Genomic DNA, 21,223 nt, shown 5'->3' with positions numbered 1-21,223 from the left:
CAAGATGAAAATAAGCGCCCTGTACTCATCCCCAGGTTTCACTGTCCCACCATCATCAAAACAATTTTCAAAACAAATAAACTCAAGAATCAAAGGGATAAAAGGCGATGAATATTCGAAAAGTCTCGGCAAGATTCAGGTCTGTGCGATGTTTTGTGCAGGCGGTATTTGAAAAAAGGTTTCGCTTAAATTTATAAGGCTTCGTATAAAGACGCCATGTTGGTGTCCCTCCGAGGAACACCAATAAGGCAGCAGGAAGGTAACAAAAACATATGTCATCGAGTTCTGCTGTAAGAAACCTCTAGTCGTCTTCTAAGGGCTCATACACATCTAAGTGACTAGAAAATCTAAGCAGATAAGTCAAGGTATCGATTCCTTACTTAGTGCCCAGGGTCAGTCCCCCTAAGTCTATAAAGGAAGACTTAAAACCTATAACCCCAACTGGCCAGCTATCTAAAGTCATGGAAGGTTTCACAAGAGACTCATTACTTAAGAGCAGCGTCCGTAAATATCGCACGGAGGTGTGCAATATGAAAAAATCGAAAATCCCCAAACTTTGCCAGAATATAGGTTAGGATGAACAATTTCTTCAAATAATACTTTGAGTTCAATTGCACTTTTACTTTTCGCGAACGGCGACAAAATCGGTTTTTCGTCTCTCACGTCAGCTTCACGAGGTTTAGACATTATTTGAACATCGCTTGAAAATAAACAAAACAGTAAATGTGACCAAATATTTTCCTAATGAAAATAACACGTATTTACAAACAGTCTGTAGAGTTCTTTGTTGGATTCTGTCACAATGAAAGTTTTTGGGGAGTTTTTTTGTTTTTTCCAATATTTCACTCATTTTGGTGGACAAGAAAATGCCAAGATTGAGACGGTATAATCGCACCTTGGTACATGGAATGGGGTTATATCAAGTTAATCCAGCGAAAGAACAAGGTTTCTTCTTCAAATAACTCCAATAAAATATTTGGGCTACTCAAACTACGAAATTTTAGGACCCCAAACAAAAGTGACTCAGAGGTCAAAACGCACCATTCCTTGTCACGCAATTGGAGGTGAAAAATCAACAATGCGCACGTGGAAAAGATAACAGACCGCTTTGGAAGCGAAATATCGTTACCAAACTGAATCGTTGACTTCGATCAATCCGTTCATGCATGCCTAATAAGTCGAAAACACAAAGAACCTACAGTAAAGACGAAATAGCTGTGGCAAATGAATTCAGTTTCTTTTTCGCAGGCGTTGGCGATAATACAGTCAAAAAAATCAGTGATTTAGCGTTAAAAACTAACTTTGAGCTCAACAACAATCCACTCATTCCGAGATCATTTGCATTATTACAACAATTTACCTTTGATCCTATAGAGCGGAAACAAGTACAAGCCATTGTTAATTCGATGGCAACAAACAAGGCGCCTGGTATGGACAAAATTCTGGTAAGAGTTATCAAAGAATGCCTTCTCGCAATTCTGCCTTCTCTCACGTCCATCATTAACACCTCGTTTACCACCAATACATTCCCAGATGCGTGGAAGCTAGCCGAGGTAGACCCTCATAAACAACGGAGGCTTCCTGTTTAGTTCTCGAAGAGTGTTTGTATGGTTTAAATCACTCACATACTCAGTTCCCATGCCTGTAAGGGCTCTTTCAGCAACTTCCAAACGCCTCGAAAATTCTAGAAGGCTTTGTCCTTTTGCTTGCTTTAGAAGAGGTAAGTTCTCTAGTTTCTTGATATGTGCTTTCGCTATGATGTGAGGTTTGCCAAAGTTCTCACGCAAAGTGTTCTTTGCGACATAATAACCTTCTTCCCCGGGTAGTTTCACACAGCTTTCAATTGCGTCTCTCGCCTTACCATAACAATGTTCGAGCTATAGTATCCTGGAATTGTCAGGATTACCTTTCTGTAAACAAATTTCAAAGTTATGCATAAACGAAACGTACTTCATGGGGTTTTCATCGAAACGCATGTACTGAACTTTAGGTGCAGAAACAACTTGACGTTGGGCTTGTGCAATTTCTTCTCCACTTCCTTGCCTAGGTACAATGGTACCGTGTGGTAAGTGTCCATTTGGTTGGGACAACGGCGGTTTTACAGACCCTTGACCAAGAAATCCATCTGAGCTTGTCACTTTAACAGGATCTAGAATTCGATATTTAAGAGGATGTGTCGACTGAAACTCTTTTGGGACTTGCTTATTGTTAGTCTGCAAGTTTAAAGGTAGTTGAACCTTTTGAGGCCAAGTACTTGATGCTGGTGGGGCTTTGAATATCTCAGTTTCCTTTTCACTATGTAGCCCAACCTTCTGTCCACAGGAGACATATCCTGATGTGGGTAATTGCTCCGAAGGTACACGTACTGGCACATGTGTGCATTCCAAGGGAATGGGTTGCACCACGACATTTGCCTTTTCATCACTCCTGTAAGGTTCTTCGTTTGAATAACATAGCTCGGTTCCTTGTATAGCCGATGATTCAAGTTCCATGAACAGAATATCCATGTTGTCAACATTGCAACACTCATTTTCTACTTCAGCTTGTTTGTAAACATGAAGGCTAACTGCTGCCCTCTCTTCTTCCATTCTGGCCTCCATAAACTCCTTTTTATACTGTAATTCTATCATTTTCCGTTTTAATCAATAGCGTTTTAATTCTTGCTCCTTTAGTAACTGTTTTGTTTTCAACTGCGCAAGAGCCAATTTATCCTTTTTCTTCACAACTGACGATGAAAATGAACTAGAATACGACGATTTACTTTCGTGACTTCTCCTAGATTTCCTGATCAGTGATAACGACCTTTCGCTCACTTCTTTCGATTCAAGCTTTGACTTCTTAATCCAGGATTCGATAACATTGTCAAAGGTTAATTTCCTTGACATTTGTTCATCATAACTAACGCAAGCTTTCACAAGCTCTTCCTCATAACAAAGTAATTCAAGACATTCAAGGTACTGTTCGTGCGTACTTACGAATTTGTGCCAAACTTCGTCATACGATTTTCGCTTGGACTTCAAATCCTTCAAAGTTCCACTATTTTCTATAAACTCTTTGATGTTTCCTTGTAACTTTGTTAGAGCACCAATGTACCCGGCTCGAGATTTGAACATGGCTCTCGCCCTTTCAGCTCTTTCGCCTTCCAAATCACTCCTTGTATTTGCCATTTTTAAATGTAAACGTCTTCCCAACTGCAGGGGAATTGCGACACCACCGTCTAACGAAGCTTCTCGCACATATTTTCGAGGAGAGTAATCATGTATAGGTAGTAGTTTCACAGACATACTTGTTAATTAGATGCAAGTATTCACTTCGAGCTGTTCCAAATCTGTATGGCGGCGGGAAATACTAAACACGACGGCCCAAACTCATCGAGCGGCGACAACAGCACAAATATACGAGTTTTCTTCGTGTAAAACAACACGACTTACCAAACTCGTCGAGTAGCTGGAAATTAAACAAGACGTTCAGTCAAGCGACGGTTCACAAACAAATTCTTTCCATTCTTAAGAAAACAGCACGACGTTCCAACTCGTCGAGCGGCGTGAAACTAATGCGACATTCAGTTGAGCAGTCAAAGCAAAAAAAATAAATTTCCTCCCTGAGGAAAACGGCACGACGTTCCAAACTCGTCGAAGCGATAACAAACAATTCAAATAGAAGACTTTCCTCCCTGAGGAAAACAAGACTTGAACCCTCTACAAACGGAGCGCTCCAAACTCGATTTAAACAGTTCTTTAACTGTAATCTTTGCGGCTCATTTAATTAAAAAACGTGCCTTAAGCACGTTAAAGAACTGTTTTACCTTGATTGGGAATACAGCGATCCATACCAGGACTACAACATACGTAACAAGCGACTTTAAAATCTAAAAGCACGTGGGAATAAGTCACGTGATATTACGTGACGAAACAACCGGAAATGAAAATAACGAGACGGAATTAAAACTGTAGCCACACTTGTTTTCAGTAAACTATTTTATTGCTCATGCGTTTGGAGTAATACCTCTCAAACGAATTTAAAAATGTTACAGACAGTCCAGAGTTTTGCCTGCTGCATATTAAGTAGAAGAAGGAGATACGATCACGTGTCCCCAACTTTAAAGGAACCACGCTGGCTGCCAGTGAAGGAGCATCTTTACTACCGTGATGTCGTAATGTCATTTAAGTGTTTAACTGGATGTGCTCCTGGATATTTATCTACACAATTCATTAGTGTGAAGTCACAAATCGTAGAACGCGAAGTTATCAAATGCTTAACATACCTCGCTTTAGAACAGCAAGTGGCCAAAGGACCTTTTTCTATAGAGCAGTTACTTTATGGAATTCCTTATCTAACGATCTTAAACTTTGTGAATCGGTTAATGTGTCTAAACGCCGCCCTAGGTCTCGCCTCTTAAGTAACCTTAGCACCTCCGCTATTTAAGGCATTGCTCTATTTCCAACGACGGATACAAACCGTAAAATAAATATATTTGCCATACTTACACTTTGATTTTTGTATTATGTATAAATTTGTACATACCATGCATCAGCGCCAAATATTGATTGTGCGTGAACTGCTCTCCGCTGTCTCCAAATGTTCAGTAAGGATTGCGGGACAGACAGACCCACAGGTCCTGGGCCACAACATTGCAAAAGGAAGTGTCTTTTACCAGAAACACTAGCACTCTTCCTCTAAGTTCAGGTATTTTTTTTCGTTTGGGACGTTGAATTATGCACGAATACTTAGGGGGGGAATTTTTCCCTCTATTCGCCCCCCTCCTCTTTTTCATTCCACTGACCTGTTGACATTTTACAGGTTTCATCAAATAAGCTTTCAAAGCTTATCTAATCTGTGGTCTGTAATTTTTTAACTTCTTGATTAGTGCGGAACGTGAGCTGTGTGTTCGCTTCAAAAGCCGCAGCCGTTGACTGTCCTCCGCTGATCTGAATGTTCTGTAAAGATTGCGTGACAAGCGGCAAGGGCACGCGTCTTTATCTTAAACACGAGCACTCTTCCTTCATATTCAATACTATTTGTTTGGGAACCTTAAATTATACTTCAATGCTTGTTGGAGATTTTTTTCTGCTGAGTTTACCCCCTCGTCTTTTTCATTCCTGTTTACAAGTGTCTAGGAATCATGACCAAACATCAAACGCTTAGCGCGCAATAACTGATTCGATCACTTTGGCACTTACGATATACATAGATAAAATGAACTTCTTCACGTGTGACACGCAATCAGCGTACTTCGTCGTCGATTATCTGTACCACGGTGCGCTTTTGCACAGTTGTGTATATGTAATGGCAATCTGTGGCTACTCTGAACTTGTTGGAGGGCCTTGTGGATGCAATGGTGTAACCCGACAAATGCTTTATGCGAGGCGATAGAAACATGCAGAAGAAACGTCAAGAGTCACCTGAAGCTATACGACTGCTTTGACTCAACTTTGAAAACGGAGGCACATTTTCTTCTCACCAGGGCAGGTAACATCTCAATATTTTTCACGATTTCTTATTAATTCTGTTGACGTTATGTAGTGTAATTTTGCTTCAGTTTTCTTTTCATGAGTTTATATATTTCTTTTATTCATTAATAAAAGTATGAGAAAACTAAGTTGTTGACCGTGGTGACGACAGCGGATAAAGACATGCTTTTAATTATTACAAGCATTTTCATACGTGAGTCCCCCAAAAAACCTTGAAGCATAATTCAACGTTCCCAAAGAAATAATTAACAACTATTCCACGAAGGTGCGTTGGATATGAGATGATAGATAGCCAACGAGGCGCGTAGCGCCGAGTTGGCTATAATCATCTCATATCCAACAAGCGCGAGTGGAATAATTGTTTTATTAAAAACGTTATTATAATCTACAAATGTGGTAAGCGTGCGCTTCGGGTTAAAATTAAAAGGGAGCGAAAAATTTAAGATTTGGTAAGATTTGTCTAATATCTTGGGGGCGTTTTTAATAAAACAATTATTCCACTCGCGCTTGTCGGATATGAGATGATTATAGCCAACTCGGCGCTACGCGCCTCGTTGGCTATCTATCATCTCATATCCAACGCGTGCTCGTGGAATAACTGTTAAATATAAAGGAAGAGTGCCAGTGTTTGCAGTAAAGATCTTCCTGTCACACAATCCTTACTGGACATTTCGAGACAGCGGAGGACAGTTCACGGCAGCGAATACACAAACAATATTTGGTACTGATGCACGATAGGTACAAATTTATAAACAATACTCAAATCAAAGTGTAAATATAGCAAACATTTATTTTACGGTTTGTATCCGTCCGCGGCCGCTTCCAACTAGACGCTGTTACATTTTGGCTTGTTTTGTTTCGAAAATAACCGCTAAAGTTTTGAATCTCAGTTAAGTTGAGCAGCAGAAACGACAAATGTTGAACAAAGTTAACGTTTTATTTAGTTTGGTAACGATATTGCGCTCCCAAAGCGGTCTGTTATCTTTTCCACGTGCGCATTTGTTGATCACCTCCAATTGCGTGACAAGGAATGCTGCGTTTTGACCTCTGAGCAACTTTTGTTAGGGGTCCTAAAAAATTTCGAAGTTTGAGTAGCCCATAAATTTTATTGGAGTTACTTGAAGAAGAAACCTTGTTCTTTTTCTGGATTAACTTGATATAACCCCATGCCATGTACCATGGTGCGATTTTACCCTCACAATTTTGCCATTTTCTTGTCCGCCAAAATGAGTGAAATATTGGGAAAAAACCAAAAACTCCCCAAAAATGTTGATTGTAACTCTCTTACTGTAAACAATTTTCTATCGGTGGAAAATGAACAATTCATGTATTATTCTGTCTCGTGCATTTAATACTGATGTTTCTTGATTGTCCTGGGAATTATATTCGAATATTTATTTTGCAGACTTTAGTAAAGGATTTGATCTAGTTGATTATAGGAAGTTACAACTTGAGCTTAAACATCTGGGTGTGAGCAATGTCTTAATAAGTCAAATGGATCTATCCTTTCCTTACCAGCAGATCTCAGATTGTTAGAATTGGTGGGGCCAGGAGCCCATTACCTGGAGCTTCCATCTTCCATACTGACCCTCTGAGCCAACCCTGTTTCGTATCTTTCTATTTTTAGAAGCATCTCCCACGGCGGTTTTCGCGGGTGTTTTTATAATAGCCAATCATAAGAGAGCTGTCGTCTCTATTGTGTTACGTCTCTATTGCGTCACTTGCAGGCCGCACGAAATTATTTCAACAATGGCAGAAAGCGAGGAAACATTAAAGAACTCTCGCAGATATCTCAGTTCTAAAAATAAAAAGATACGGGACAGGGTTGACTCAAGGGTACAAGTGAGATGGAAGCCCCGGGTAATGGGCTCCTGGTGAGGCCTTATCTGCCCCAGTCTATCCGCATAACCGGGTATCCCCTAAGGGACAAAGCTAGCCCTTATCCTTTTTGCTGCCTTGGTTAACAAGCTGGCTGACAATTGGCATCTGCGCGCTAAGTATGTTGATGACACAACTGCGTTTGAGTGAATATCCAGATGTAGCCGAAGGCATCTTTAGTTTGTTGTTCAGGACATTGTGGTTATGCTACTAGCTGAGGTATGCGCTTAAATCTCAAGAAGTGCAAAGAGATGATTGTCAACTTTCTTAAATACCAAGCTATGGTTCCAGAGACCCTTAAGATACTAGGTAATGACATAGAAAGAGTCTCAAGTTATAAGCTCCAAGGGGCATATATGCATATCTCATGACCATGAGTGGAATCAGCAGGTTGGGTATATTGTTTGAAGAGCTAACAGAAGGCTGCATGCCTTGAGATTGTCTAAGAAGTCAGAGCCCTAACATACTAACCTAGTGTAGATACATAGTTCATTGATCAGATCTCTTAGTGAACACGCATCACCTATGCGAATCTTATCGAAGCCGGAGGAGGACATTGAAGATTATCTTTCCAGATAATGGTTATGAGGAATCCTTTGTTTTCTCTGCCCTCCCTACCCTAAGTCAGTGCAGGAATCTTGCCTGCATTAGGTTTTTCAAGGACCTTCCTAATACTGAACCTTTAGGGTCTCTCTACGGGGCGGAAGTAGTACCTAGTGGTTACAATCTTCGCTCAGAGGATTACCTCCTTGTAGAGAGACCGAGAGTTAGGACAGATAGATTCGCCACTTTCCGTACCAATGAGTTTTTCTCCATAAGGGGTAACCCTTGAGGGTTTATTTATGATAACTTTTGTAATGTAATGAAATTGTCGTGCATGCTGTTGAATATGATTCATTAAGGGTTATTCATCACATCGCACGCAGCGCCCGTGGGCGAGATGAAGCAAATCCTGTATTCTGATTGGCTACCCGAGCAGGCAAGATGGGCCCATCTTGCCCGCTCAGGACTGCCGCATTGATCCCGCGCATGACAAAAAATAGAATAAGAACTACGTTCGTAACTCTTGGAAAATTTCGGCGACGCAAAGGCAAAAATCGGCAGAAGATAGTCAAAACAAAGAAAATAGAAACGACTCTCGTGAGTTTGTTGTGCAACAAACACAGTTGGCTTTCTTTCTCAGATCTCGAAGGAAGAAAGTCATTCTTAACTCTTAATAAAGTGAAATTCCATTTTGACCTCACGCTTGGCTAATAACGCATATTTAAATTATTCATACATGAGAAATTGCTCAAATATTATCAGTGGTATTTATATCATTGTTATATTGTGTACATACTGCACTGTAATTCAGCTCTGCCTGCAAAAGAGCTGATTAAACATATCTATCTATCTATCCATTTCTCTTTAGGTCTTCTTTTCTTTAACTTACGTGCCAGTATGTTAATATCGTTTCAAGCGATAGCCTAGAAATTTAATCTTGCTTTATCACACGAAGAAAAACCCGATCAAACTGAAAATTTGTCAAAAGATAAGAATTCAACTGTTCTATTAACTTACTAAACTAAAATCTCATAAGGATCGATAATTCCTTATTTCTAAATTTGATGACGTCACGTGAAAACCAAGATTTAAATCCCCTGGTTCAATAGCCCCGGACGCTAAATCAAAATTTCATGGTTTGCTCAACTCTCGCATTTTTTTCACGCAGAATGGTTGGACATCATCAGTTATTCGTCAGTACTGAAGCGGAAAATGTGAATGCAATAGCGCCTGGAAAAGCCTCGGGGAATGGGAAAGAGGGCTGAAACTAGCCCAACAGCATTGATAAATCTCGCTTTCCCGATATCCAGAAGCAATAAGTTAGAAATCCAAGAGTGGTTTTTTAAAAGGATGGGTTTATCTATAATTTAAACTTAGGAAGGAAAAGTTTAAAGAAGTATAAAGACTTCCGTAACCTTTGGAAATGACGAAAAAAACGGACAGTTTTAGTTGAAGGCCTATTTCAATTCATAAGCGCTCTGTTTTAATAAAGAGGAGCGACACAACATATCAACCACAATCAGATGTGTTACTTGATATTCTTCCGGGGGAAACTATATCGTGACAAGCGGGTACACGTCCATTGAGAGACACTGAATTGAATAAAAGATCGAATAAAAAAACATTGAATATTAAGCTAAATAATGAGAACATTTAAAATCACCTGACTAAGGTATTTGACACCCTCAGGAGACAGCTATGGTGAGTCTCGACTTAACCCAATGGTTAGGGTTGGGGTTGCAGAAATCCATTGAACTTTTTCCAGTATTTTGATGTTAGGGTTACAGTTTAGGGTTAGGGTTACAGTTTAGGGTTAGGGTTTGAGAAACCACAAGTCAAGTGACAAGCATTCTTATTGCCCTCCAGGACCCCGGGGCAAGTATCCAGCTGGCACTGGTCTTGCGGAGCCCAAAAAATTTTGCACTAACCTGATGATTTAAAAACTTTTACTTGGAGTTTTTGCTCTAATCGCAAATTGAGCTCTCCAAGGGTGTTAACAACTACCCTTCTTTTCTGAATCCCTATTCTTTATTAAGATTCACACAAAACTTTCTAGTTTTACTGATATCATAACTAGTTAACAGCTTGCATAGTTAGAGACATGAAAATAGCAATATAGTGACAAAAGGGAAATTTTATTAAATAACTTGATAATTGCATTAATGCTGAGTAGTGTTAAAGATCAATCTACAAGCCTTTAACTTTTCCATGTGGTTTTTGCAGGTGCAGCTTTACCTCCAATGAAAGGAAAAAACCATAACAATTATGGGTCTAACGTTGTAGATAACTTAACTCTTTCCTTTCAGCTTTCAAGGCCGTTTTTACAAACCTCAACAGCAGTGGAAGAATTGGTCCAACAACGCTGGGCAGTAACTACATAGGAGAGGATCATGACAGACAAGTTACGCTGTCCAGCGGTGTTCAACAGTGGACTATACCGTACACTGGTGACTACAGGATAAAAGCAATAGCGGCTGCAGGAGGGTACGATAGACACTCTAACAGTATTCAGTACCGAGGAAGAGGAGCCAGAATGATTGGAACGTTCCGCTTAACCAAGGGCGAAGTCATTCAGATACTTGTTGGTCAAGAAGGAGGAATAAACACAGTCAAGAGGTCTTCTGGAGGTGGTGGAGGAACGTTTGTGGTGAGAGGAGCCAACACACCTTTGATAATAGCTGGGGGCGGAGGAGGGGTAAATGCAGCTGAGTCAAGACATAAAGGATGTGACGCCAGCATAGACACAACAGGGAATCCTGGATACAAATCATGGTCAGGGGAGAGCAATGGACATGGTGCACAGACTGCCGATAATGGTGCTTCAGGTAAGAATATATTGTAATGTTTTCTTTCGTCTTAGCTGTCCATTTAATGTTATTTCAGTACCATATGATAACGAGCGCTCTAATTGGCTTACAATTTATGAAAAAGAAATGGATGGTTGATAGAGATGGTTCAGACTGATGTCATTGTTGGCGAAAATTTCCAATCGAGTTTACCCGCAAGGTTTCAAAACTTTCAAGATTGTTTCCCCGTTAACCTTTTGGAGCTGTATTTGAAAAGAAAATGTGCTAAAATGATAATCGTTTCGAAAACCAATCAGGATGTAGCTATTCAAGGCGACGGAATTAGTCTTGGAGTCGAGGATACTTTACTTGCCAAACGCGATGCGTGAATGTGACTGAAAACAAAACTGAGTCTTTTAACTCCAACTGAGGCTTCGCGACGTTGGGGTAAATATTATTTTGAAGAGCTGATGCATGTACGTCGCAAAGGTGTTGTTCAATAGATGATTTTCCTTTAAAATCGTACAATTTTTAAGATTTTCAACACAAAGCGACGCAATTTCTGATCTTCAATTCTAGTAACCAACAATTCAAGGAGGTGAATCTATCAAACGGGACTCTTAAATTTAGGAAATTTCCCCTTAGATTTTTGAACGGCCGATATTATTTTTAGTGTTGCAACTCCGAACACTACAGTTGCTCCCGGCTGCGCTTCGAGCAACTCCTCTTTTGTGCTCTCCAAACTTCCCGCGTGCACCATAACTCGAAATATGCTTTGGGGGCACATGAATCTTAAATAAATCTCGAATAAAATATGAATATCCCGAGATAAATAAAAACATCTCCGGTGTGCTGAAATATACATATGTCAAAAATAGAACTTACTGTGTGTTTATGAAAGATCATATCTAAAAATCAAACTACGTAGTTTTAATCTATATTTATCAACAGCATCAAGGTTACTTCTCACATAAACAGCAATTCCGCCTTTTTTCCTCAAAACCACTCTTGGCCAGTTCCTGTCCCGTCTGAATATGTTGTAGATAGGTATGTTGAAAATAGATTCAGGTTTATCTGGCTCAAGGTGTGTTTCGGAGGCGACGCAAACGCAACAATATCTTTCTTATTCAAATGATCTTCGAGTGTACAGCCGCTCTAAACCGGATCTTTGTTTTAGTTGGGCTACAGATGTTCATAAATAAAAATTTTGGTACAGGGAACTCGCATTTCGGGCTTTTCTGACTTGTTGTAGATGAGGTCAATTGTCTGGTGTTGAAAATAAGGCAGCGGTCTCGCTATACATGCTGAGCCGTGGTGTTTGGATGTCTCTGAGTGATGACCACTGGTATCCGATAAGCTTTCGTATTGTTAAAATTAATGCGTTTTTATCCTCCTCAGTTTCTCGAGATTTCAGAATGCCATGTAATTTCAGAAAATGTAACGTGTCATAATTTGGTCGGCAAGCTCGTGATCGAGGATCGTCTGGGAGGGTCTCAATAAGCGGGAAGAAGGTGATGTTCACGGTTCACGGTTAAATTTTAGGTCATTTGATGGTTGACGGTTAATTTTTTGGAATGTTGTTTATCAAACGAACTAAACGCACGAATTTGGCTGTAAATTTTCACGATGACGTGTTTGTAAACGACTGTTAACTCATGACACCTTTTATTGATAAATTGCTAACGCTTTACGACACCGGAAGTGTTTCCAAACCGGAGGCCAGTTCTGTCGCTAACCATTTTTACTTGCGAATAGAAGTTAAAGGACTTCCATAAATGCATTTTCTTTTGATACATCAAAAATTGTATTAATTTATAAACAATTGAACTTGACCCTAATTAAGGCAATCGCATAGTTCTTACTTAAGGATATGTGAGACATTTAACATTGGTTTGCTTATTTGGCGGCTGACGGTAAAAATATTGCGTTTTGGAAGTTTGACCGTTAATATTTTGGCCATTTGACGGTTGACGGTTAACCCCATTGAGACCCTGGTATAGGTCATATTTACTGCAAGGACGAGCCAAGGGAGCGGTGTTGGCGGGAGAACGGAAAATATTTGGCGCGGTCCGTGGCGGAATGTGGCGCGGTCCATGCTTCGATTCGTGACCGTAAGCTAAATACCTTCCCGTCTAGCCTGACCAAATATGATTAACAAGCATCTTATCTTGTGACCACCTCGAAAATTTGATTTCGCCCTAAATAGGGGGCGATACACGAGTACACGCTGAACAATCAAGATAAAGATCCTACAGGAAATACTTTTTCCTTTGTTTTTTCGTGTCAGAACAAGAAACCTTCAGTTCATTAACCTGTCCCGGCCCTACACACGTCAGCTTTCACTAGGATTTCTAATGGGGGTAAGCGCGCAGGACCGTTCGGGTCAAATAATTATCAGCCATAAACCTGCAATCTAGGTAACGCGTTAAATCAAATCATAGTATCTTCGACAGGAAAAGCGAGACAAAACAGTTTTTACAACTAGCTATTACAAAAGCTATGTACAAATATCAAACCTCACGGATAGCGGCTCAATTAAAATACATTACATAAGGTTTGGCCGAGCTGACATGGGTTTTTTTGGAGCGTTTTAAAATACTGGTAAAAAATTCCAAAAATCGAGTGGGTTAGCATGCCATTTAAACATAGTTTCGCTTCTGTTTACGAAAATCTTAAAATATATTAATTGTATTTCAGGTGGTGGTGGTGGCGGGTTTTACTCCAGTGGAAGAAGTGGAAAGAATTTTAATGGAACCAAAGGATGGAGTGGAGAAGGTGGTGAGGGATTTAATCAGGGAGGGGTGGGTGGAAGAGCCAGGTTTCAAGATGTCGATGGTGGGTTTGGTGGAGGTGGTGGAGGTTATGGATGGGGAGGAGGAGGAGGAGGAGGCGGAGGATACTCTGGGGGAAGCAGTGGAAAAGGGACCTCTGACTCCTGTGGGGGTGGGGGAGGCTCTTACAACGATGGAAACAACCAGGACAATGAATGTTGTTACAACAACGCTGGTCATGGTCAAGGGACTGTTACGTTCCTGGAGTAAAAAAAGTTTATCTAATGTGATAATGGCACTTAGTATTGAGCTTTCATTGATTGACATTCTAATTGACTGATAGCACTCAGTTAAAATGCCAAATAAGATGTAACTGTTTAAATTTTTAACCCTCTGTGAAACACGAAAGTCACCCACCTTATTTTTGATTTGGTTTACTTTTAGCCATAATTTCTTTCGGTCATCTACTACATTAACTGAGCTCGTTGCTTTTTTTTTTGTCAAAAAGTCAAATAGGGTTCTAAAACTTGAGATAACGAAAAACTTTTTTTTTTCAGAAATCGAGTCTCACTCGTTTTACTTTTTCACCAGGGTCTTAAGGAAAGATCACATTATCACACAAACCAATCATCACACTGTGCAACCTATAACTATGATTATATCTTTTGGAAGCTTAGGATTTAGTTTTGCCTGTTCTTTCATATCAATCCTTTGATACGAATCTTCACTGACCTTCTTTTACCGATGTTCATTGAGATCAGGGAAGATTTTGAGATCAAACAGTAAAGACGCCTATTACACTGTAACAGTCTGGAATCAGTATGACTTTTCGAACTTAGCACTAATCTTAACATCGAGAATGTGTTCTCAAATGATGAAGACTAACACGAGGGGATAATGATACGCACGAGTTTTTCAAAGTTGATATATCTCCCGGGCCCTTTGGGGAAGGAAATCATTTGTAAATTGGTATAACAACCGAAAAACCCAATGAGTTCCTTCGGCAACTTTGTGAATTTACGTGTGAAATTGTAAATTATGGACCAGAATTAAGTAGGAAGTTTTCACAAGTATTTCATTTAACGACAGTTGTTGAAAAGTATTGCTAGTTTTGTAAAAACGGTCCTTTTAATGTATGAGGTATACATATTGCTTAAGCATTTGAATAACGGAATGATATTCCCTATCTCTCTATAATAATAATTTATATCATACACTTTGACAGTCTGTTCCGAATTTAACAAAAACATACTATGTATTTTGTAGAAGTATTTGTGATGAACAAAAAGGTGTCGTTGCCATCGGCGATTAGTATGTTTGCTTGACCTATAATCTTTCCGTTGAATACTGAATTGTTTTAGCCACCTATCAAGCAATTGCAAAAAAAGACCACGGGCTCTTACAGGGAGCTAGTAACATTTGAAAAAGAAACATTTTCTTAGAAACATCTTGAAATAGAAGATAAGTGTCAAAAGGGTTTTATGAAATGGCAGCAATGTCTGTGGTGGGACATTACGTACATTTACTATTAAATAAGAATTATATTGTTAAATAAACAAGCATGAGGTTATTACGTCATATTACCAAGTAATCTTTCATTCAAAGCTGTTGCTAATAGTTGATACTGGAAACTTAGAGCAAAGCTATTAATAGAACAGAAAATATACATTTGTGATGACAACATCGATACGGAAAATGATTTGTACATGTGCGAGACAGACACTTTACCCTGTGGAAAACTAAGCCTATGACAATACAACTAATATTTGTAACTAATATTTGTAATGTATTATTTGTAATGTTGATGTCATATCAAGGAAAAAAAAAGGTTGAAAATCTGAGTATGAAGTTCCAGATCATGAAAGTGAGTTACCATGAAAGTAACCTTTCATAGTTTATGGCTGACTCATTTATCAAAGTTGAGCGTACCATCAGTACCCGTGGATAGGGTGCTATGAAGATATAGGAAAAAGGAGAAGAATTGGGAAAGCAAAAATACGACCCCTTATGTTTTCCAAAAAATATGCTGAAAAATTTGGGTAATATTTGTAATTGTGATAGAGGTTGGATACAGCGTGTGTTATCATTGGTCTAAAGGGCGTGCTTTATCAGAGTTTATAGTTCACCACTAAATTTTCTTCGATTCTTATTGGTTTAAATTGATCACCTGACGCGATAGTGTCCATCCGTGGAGAGACACTATCAGCCCATAGTGCCCGTCCGCCGAAAATACCCGGCTGGATAGTACTCTTCCGTGAAAAATTTTGAATGGTTTGACGGCCGAGAAGTTAGGAAGATCAGAAAAACAGTGACTTTCCAATTCTGACAGGCTTAACATATTATTTACCCAATGTACGGTGGCGAATTATTGACAATTGTGACAGCCTGTGCGCATGAATAAATATATGATTGATCTGCATTTAGTGAGTTTTCACTGTTTTTCAACTGGCGCGCGTAAGAAAATTTAGCGGTGAACCATAAAGACAATAGAGTGTTTCTGTCTCGGAACTATCGGTCTGACACTTGCCCCTTGGAAATTTGATTTTCTTAAAACTAGCACATTTACCCTCGAAGCTTCACTTCTTAAGAAAATACTCGTTTTAAGAACATCAAATTTCCGCGGAGCAACTACCAACCGATAGTTCCTCGACAGACACACTCTATTGTTTAAATAGAGCATGGAGCTGATTTAAAGCTATACACTATCTGCTTGTGTGTGCTATGTCTGGCGTTTGTTCGTTAATTGATTAAAAGTGAGATTTCGGAATAAACAAGCGGGAAGAAGAACCAATCAAAGGTTTGTAGGCCCGCAAAGTGCCGTGATTTGTAATATTACAACGCGTGCAAGGACGAAAATCTTAAAGAGAAAACAGAATGGACAACTTCAGTTCCGAAGGGTTTCATGCTCAGTCAGATTATAAATGATAATAAAAATCGAACACAGCTAACACTTGCCTAGTAGTAGTAGTAATTGTATGTACAGTCAACTGCAGTTGACTGTACGTACAATTTAATTTAAAGAATAAATTATTAAACTGAGAAGGAAGCCATTTGATTTCTGGCAGCAGTGCGCGCTTGCCGCTTCCCCCCAAAGAATTGGAAACAAACTCGCTTGCCGCTTCACCCAAAAAATTGAAAACAAACTCGGTGATCGAATGATAAAACAACTACTGAACTCGGTTATCGCAAAATATCGTGATTTTTCAGTGTCTCGCAGATCAGGCAAATAATTGATCTGCTCTCCACGAAAGATCACGATATTTTGCTCAACCTCGTCCAATAATTGTTAATTATTAAGAGCACGAGATTTTGAACACGTAAACTTGCCAACCTCCCTGCAAAAAAGGCGATAAACCTGGCGGAGATTTGATGTCGTGTAATCAAAGAAGAGAAGGTGCTCACCTTTCCCTAACTCGCCTCAAATCTTCCCGCAACCGAAGAAACGCACATCGTACAGCATATATAATTATGGCCTGCTCGCAAGCTACCATTGCATGGCCAAGCTAAAGAACTTTTGATCTATAAGCTAAGTAGGGCAAATTGATTGGTAAGAGACAATTTCACCTTCTTTTGTTGATTAGGGAAAATTACTCACGGTTACCTTAAAAGTTCAAGCGTATGCTTACAAGGATAACTCCGTTTGTCCGGTTGAATGCAGCTCTTCCTCTCAAATAGTTCCATAGCAATTAATTTACGAAGGAACGAGAAAAAAAAAAAAAAGGTTCGGCAGACGGATAACCTGGCATGAAGAAGTCTTGATTCTGGAGAATGTAACTTAAACAGAAATGCTGATGGAATCCCATATTATATTGCTATCCTTTTTTCTGTCAGCTTGTGAGGATAAAAACCACCAATGCACATACTGGGCATCAACCGGTGAATTCAGAAAATATCCACAATATATGCTGCGCAATTGCTTCAAAAGCTGCAACGCCTGTTTAGGTAGGCATGAGTAATTGTTCGGAAAGACAGATAAACTTTAACATTTTAGAATTGGGTGAGAATGCATCCATCTGCGAATTTATATGGACCAATGAGCATTCACTGATGTTTCAGTTATAGTTTTTAATCCTTTAAAAAATATTAGCTTTGTAACCAACGTGCCGGTTTACCATCAAGTTTGTGTCATTTGTGTAAAGATATCCATTCAAAATTACCTTTTGCATTGAATAGAGTATACCATGCCTTAATGGAATAGTTTCCGTGGAGTTTAATGCAACTTTAAATGCGTTTCCTCTCCCCCGGGAGAGCATGGGACGTCGAGCAACGCGAGGTCTGCTGACGAGTACCTGAAATGGAATGGTTTAAAAGAAGTACATCGCATGTCTTTTTCTCAAGAGTTAGAGTGCCTTTTAGCCACCCGTCATTGGAAGTGAGGTTAAATTTCTTTTCCTAAGAGCACCCTATGGTTTTTAAATTGGAGGCCCAATTTCGATACCCTCCTTTTGTTTTACTCTTTATTGTTGTGACTGATGTACTGATAAGGGCTTCTGATTTAATTTCAGATATTGACGAGTGGTCTAAAAACATTCACAAATGCAGCAACATAACCGTCACTTGTTCTAATACCGTGGGAGCATTCCAGTGCGTTTGTAAACCAAGATTTATTGGTGACGGACACAACTGCATAGGCACGTACTAAACTGTGTTCAGAACATATCTGGGCGAAAAATCTACAAACCTGCCCGAAACAAAGTCAATATGCATGGCAATCTAATATCATTTGGGGCATGATATCTGCGTTATTGGTGAAGCGTGAGGTCAAGATCACTGGATATTGGTTGAGTTCCTTTGACAAGAGAACGAGGCTTATATATATCCAGCCATCCTGATAGAACAGGCTTGGTCAAAATGGGATTCACTATATTGTAAAAACATTTCTCTTTACAAAGATTTCAAAGTGACATGTCCACTTTAAGAGCCACAAAAGAAAGCCAAATGTGTTTTTAGCAATGTAAACTCAAGAGCCGTTTATGTTTTCTTTCTTTTGACTGTCGTCTGCCATTTTTTGCGTCTCCATCACCGACATTGTCCAGGAATCAAGAGCTTGTGCTCGAGATCAAAGCGATCTATCCCGCGTGGGCAGGATGGGCCCATCTTGCTTGCTTCGGTAGCCAATCAGAACGATGCTAGCGATGATATAGTTATACGTTACTGAGCAGGGCGTAGATGAAGACTGTAAGATATGGCTGAGTTCTTTCTGCGCTTTTGTGGACCAAGACGAAATTGAGTACTACAAAGAAACAAACTCGGAGAGCGAGGCTAATATCCAGCCATCTTGGACAACAAACTAGGTCAACAAAATGTTCCTTATTTAGGAAAGATATTTCGCTTTATTTAGAATCAAAGATGACTTCTTTATTTCGAGAGCCAAAAAAAGGAAATATGTTTGTTGCACTATATATTTACTACAGTCGGTCATGTTTCCTATGTTTTCACTGTTACCTGTCGCTCTTCGCGACTACGATTACACACAATGTTTTTCTTGCGCGGGATCAAAACGGACTATTCCGAGCGGGCAAGATGGACCCAAAATTTATAACGATTATCACACCTAAGATACATACTACTCTCCCTGTAGAACTGGATTAACAGGTGATTGAATCGGTTTTGCATTTCACAGTAGACTATCACTCCCCTACCTTCCTTTTCATCGACGAAAATGATCAAGAGAGCGGTCCTTTTCTTCCATTTCACACTTAGACGAGTGTCTCCAAGACCACAATTGTAGCGAGAACGCTAACTGTTCAAATGCCGAGGGATCTCACAACTGCTCTTGCTACCCTGGATTTAGTGGGGTTGGACATAAATGCGAAGGTAAAATCATGCAGAACACTACGTTTTTCAATAGATACAATTCCATCGATAGTCTTTTTCCGTAAGAACGCTCCTAAACGATGTATAGCTTTTGGGATGCAAACTCATGTACCAAGTAAATCTTATGGCATAAGAAAGAGTTTGAGCCAGCCTGCATTAAGAGTGAGGTTAGGGGTACCTTTTTTGTTAAGAGCACCCTGTGGTTTTTTTCAGTTTGGAAAGCCAGTTTTCAGCTCATTTTCAATGTTATTCTTTATCAGCATAGTTACTATGGACTACTGATTTCATTTCAGACATTGACGAGTGTTCTCAAAACAGCCACAGCTGCAGCAATAAAACTGCCACTTGTAACAATTTCGAAGGATCATTCAAGTGCCTTTGTAAACCAGGATTCAGTGGTGATGGACACAACTGCACAGGTGCCGTACGGTGATGCTTTTTCGTGTCAGCACGAAAAGTGTATAGAACTAGTCGAAACAAAGCCGACATAAATGGTAACCTAATATCGTTCGGAAGGTGATGATCGCATATTGGGACAATTTCTCCTCCCTTTCATCCCTGCAGCTTCAGTGCATGAGTATGGTTTGTTGATTCCATTTCAGACGTCGATGAGTGTGTTAACAATACCCATAACTGCAGCAAGGGCAGCGCCATTTGTACAAACACTGAGGGATCATTCAACTGCTCTTGCAATCCTGGATTCACTGGAGATGGATACACCTGCCAAGGTAAGATCGTAATGAGGTCATACCATTCAACAAATTAATTATCTCGTTTTTGGTATCTTCCCTTAACGGGCACCCTCGCACTAGTCGAATAATTGCTTACTGAATGATACTGATCGATCAGCACTAAATAAATATTCTTGTATACTCCTGTATGCACTTCTTTGAATGATTCCATTTAATCCTCGTGTGCTACAAAAAGTGATCTTACACTCGTATCTCACAAGTTCGCTTATGTGATTAAAACTGAAGAGCGTGAGCCGTACTCTTTTGGCTTAAGTGGTGGGCTAAAATATTATTGAAGTCACTTCCCTGACAATTCCCCATCATTATTTCTATAATGATCTCTATTTCAGACTCGTCCGCAAGAATCATAATTAAGATCTACTTTCACCTTTAAACCTGGTTAACCTGAGATTAAAAAAATAAATAAATAAAAAAGTATTTGGACATGTAACGCCCAAACTTCTTCCCCTCTCCTCCCCTCCCCTCCCGATCTTTGCAGTAATGAGCAATACTTAAGCAGTAGTTACCAGCCACCAGTTGGCTTGTTAACCAACTTGGTAGAGCATTGCTCCGGTATTGCAAAAGTCATGGGCTCGAATCCCGTACAGGCCTGAATTTTTTTCAGGCCTTATTTTCACTTCTTCTCAAATAGTGTTCATTAGTGGGAGGATTGCTCTCATACTCACTTCTTTAACCGCAGCTCACTTATATGATTTTTTGTATATCTATAGACGTTGAATAATCACTTCACGGGTTTATTACGTAGTAACAAATTGACCAGCTCCAAGTTGGCTTGTTAGCTCAGTTGGTAGAGGTAATGCAAATTATTTAGAGCACGATAATTTGTCATGTAACTGAGTGCGTAATCCTTCTAACTTCCGCGAAGGCTGATAAACTTGGCAGTGATCTGATATTGTAGCATCAAAGAAAACAAGACGAGCCTAAGGATTTTCTTTTTCTATATATATTTTTATCGTTGTTTTTTATCATTATCATTATTGTTCTGTTTATGATTTACTTCTTACTTAATTTAGTCCTCGTCTACTAATTCAATAAAACTGTCTGATTGAATGAGCTTCATCCGCACCCACTTAACTTAACTGCTAGGCCAGGAAATTCTTCAAAATAGCTCTTTTTCTCATAGCGTTTCGATTTTCAAGAATATAAAAACGCTTCTGCCCTTATTTCAGACATTGACGAATGCTCTGAAAATACCCACAACTATA

The 21,223-nt window shown here is 39.5% G+C and overlaps 1 pseudogene; it reads right to left on the bottom strand.

The window, feature by feature from the left end:
• LOC148737496 (uncharacterized) overlaps positions 1-21,223 on the bottom strand; it is a 221,608-nt pseudogene that overhangs the window by 92,522 nt on the left and 107,863 nt on the right.

Source organism: Stylophora pistillata, chromosome 2, assembly GCF_964205215.1.
Source record: "Stylophora pistillata chromosome 2, jaStyPist1.2, whole genome shotgun sequence".
Classification (NCBI taxonomy): domain Eukaryota; kingdom Metazoa; phylum Cnidaria; class Anthozoa; order Scleractinia; family Pocilloporidae; genus Stylophora; species Stylophora pistillata.
The sequence above is the reverse complement of the archived record's forward strand: the minus strand, read 5'-3'. Positions and strand labels throughout refer to the sequence as shown.